Source organism: Lactuca virosa, chromosome 8, assembly GCF_052849685.1.
Source record: "Lactuca virosa cultivar CGN04683 chromosome 8, Lactuca_virosa_CGN04683_v6, whole genome shotgun sequence".
Taxonomy (NCBI): Eukaryota; Viridiplantae; Streptophyta; class Magnoliopsida; order Asterales; family Asteraceae; genus Lactuca; species Lactuca virosa.
Window position 1 is genome coordinate 199,512,812 of NC_136433.1, and position 3,199 is coordinate 199,516,010.

Below are 3,199 nucleotides of genomic sequence, written 5' to 3' on the forward strand. Positions count from 1 at the left end.
ATTGGTCAAGTCTCTGTGACTTTTGGTACCTAGACATTACAAAAGAATCATTGCATGATAGTTTAGAATCTAACACTTCCTAGCAGTGACAAGAATTTGGACACTTGCAGTAAGGATTTGGAATTGTGAAATGAGCATCATTGAAATGTTTTTCATTTGATCTATTTCACAAAGTAAGGACCATAGACAAATATAGTGTGCATGCTTGGAGCATGGCATAACTATTGTTTAGACAAACATAGTGTGCATGCTTGGAGCATGGCATGACTATAGTTTTAATTCAAGTATTAAGTTGATTATTCGAAACATTAAACAATGAATAATGAGTAATCAATATGGCTCAAAAGGTTCGGGGCCATATAGGATTAGTATTATTCTTGTGTTTCACTTTGCATGTTTTGACTTCCCGAATAACTAGGTTATTCAAACCATCCACAGTCGATCATACTTTGGAAGTTGGTATTGAGGCAAGACTGTCATGAATGGGTCTGTAGTTTGTCTGGGACAAAGTGGCTACAGTGTTCATGAGTACTCCTGGAATAAGATTCGAGTATTGGATTTAACCCACGCTCATTTGAATCACTTCATGGATTTTATCACGAGTGATCATGAGGTGATAATATCTTATATTCTTGAAACGGAGACGTGTGAGTTGTAGTTGCGAGTCGGTTGCACATTGACATATGTAAACGCACTAGTAACTTGGATGTTATAAAACATATCGTTGTGTGTAATTTGATGAGTAAGTACAAGAGAGCATTTGGGTCGAAGTTTATCCATTCCTTTTACCCTTGGAGGGATAAAAGCTATATCCGTGGGCCCCTCGATAATTTAGTGATGACACCCCTAAGTGCTTGGACAAGCCTGGACTGATTTGATTTGTTATTAGTCAGTCGTCATAAATCAAAAATGGGGAAACAACAGATGGACAGAGAGAATGATTATAATCCATGTCTCAGTCCATATGATATCTAGAATGGAGGAATATATGATCCCTTATCTAATCGACACGTCATTTGACTAGGTCAGAGTTCGACAGCGGCTTTAAGAGCTACGATTGCTAGTCGGGATCTTGGAGTCATACTTGAATAATGGTTTTAGACTTATCCAAGTGGGAGGCTGTTGGATTAGAAGTCTAAGCCCATAACTATTATTGGTATGTACTCGACCCGAGAGTAGCATGGTCCATTTGGGTTGCATGACATCAGAACAATTGGATAGACAAATGAGAAAAGGTTATTTATGATTTATATTAATATATTATAAGTTCTAATATATTAATATGAAATCATATTATTTAATTAGTATTGATCAAGAATTAATTTGGAATTAATTTTGTGATCAAAAGAGACTAATTAAATATATGGGGATTGATTATGTAAATCATTCATTCTTATATATGTGGGCTTGTGATCTATAGTCCTTCATGTTGGGCTTAACCCATGTGGTAACCCATGGATACTCCATGGAGGTTAAAACCCATGGATCATGAAGGAAATGGAAAGTGATGCACATTAGGGTTTACATGGTGTAACCCTAAATGAGCCACACTATATAAAGGACCCCAGGGTTCATGAAATGGCACTAGTGGAGACACAAAGAGGGCAAAGTCGATTTCATATAGTGAACCAAGTAATCTCTTCTCAAGTTATTCCAATTGTTGGTGGTGTTGTGTGATTCCATTTGAGGTGCAACACTTAGGGCACTAAGCTCTTAAAGGTTCAAGACGTCAAGCTCCATCAAAAGGTATGTCATCTAACTAGACTCTTGTAGTATAGATACTCCATTGTGTGCTAGTTAGGATGATGCTTTGGAATTTTGAATGTATGCATGTATAATAGAGAAAACATAGATCCAAATCATATAGGATTGCATGTACACCATACGAGTATTATAATGTTCAAAACCCAACAGTTATGACTCCTCGAAGTTTTACGGCTAAACCGGCACGACACCGTGTAACGTAAAAAGTGAATTTTTGATAAATTACTTTTTAGCCTTAGGGATCTAAACGAAAGTCGTATTATATGTTAAACCGAGAACGTACATAAAAAGAACGTCCAAATCTAACTTCGTATGAGGAAGTTATGATTTTTCTAAGATTTAGCCGAAACAACCTAAATGATAATTGAAGATCTCATTAATAGGAGTTTAACGATAAAAAGACAGTCGAAAATGGAGTCCGTATGTAAAAGTTATGAATTTTACACGGTCATTAAACAATGTAATATTCTCATACTGTTAAATTTAAAATCGGTCGAGAATTAGCCGATGGAGTCAAAAGGAGAGTTGTAGATCTTGTCAATACCTACGCGTGGATATAAAGAACGTTGAAAATGGAGCTCAAATGCGAAAGTTACGGAATTTATAAGTCGGAAGCGTGCTGCTGCGAAGGGGGTGACGTGGCTTAATCTGGACCATTGTTTTCTCCCCACGCCTTGCCACCAGATGGTGACATGTGGAACCAACTCGACGAGTTGGAGGCTCAAACTCGACGAGTTGGGCCATTTTCCAGCCTATAAATAGGATGCGAGAGGACCACATTTTCCTCACACCGTAACCCTTCTCCCTCCCTATCTAACTTCTCTCTAAACCTCTCCCAAAGCCCTAGTAACTCCTAATTGCTAGAGGAAAGCCCCGGAGCGCCATAAGGCTCTGAAACTAAGAGCTTTCAGCTCGGAAGTTCTTCCCGCTCAGAGCCTGGTTCCTATTCAAACATCCCGGTAAGTTAGTTATGGTTACCCTAGTTCAAGTATAACTTATGTTTAAGTTCAATATCGTTATTATGAACTTATAAACAATAAATATATTATAAAGTATAATATACAAAGTGTGATTATAATATCTTTTAACTACTCGCGGTATGGGAAAATGGTTTGAAGGGCCGCATAGAGTTGTGTGACAACCCGAAACTTTTATCTCGCACACTTAGTCAATTCAATCAATGTTAAAAATGTTTTGTTGACTTCTGGCACTGTTTTAGGGTTCGTTTAAGTGATTATAAGCTTGAGTGTGACCAAGGTTGAGTCTAGGAATGAGTCAGCAAGTCGTATACTGTCAAAACGAGGCCATACACACCTTTAGAGGGAGTGTACGGCCGTACACATGGGTGTGCGGCTGCACACACACCTCCTGGCAGCACACTCCCTTCTTGACAGCACACCCACCCTATATAAAGGATAGACCCCTTTCCTTTCAT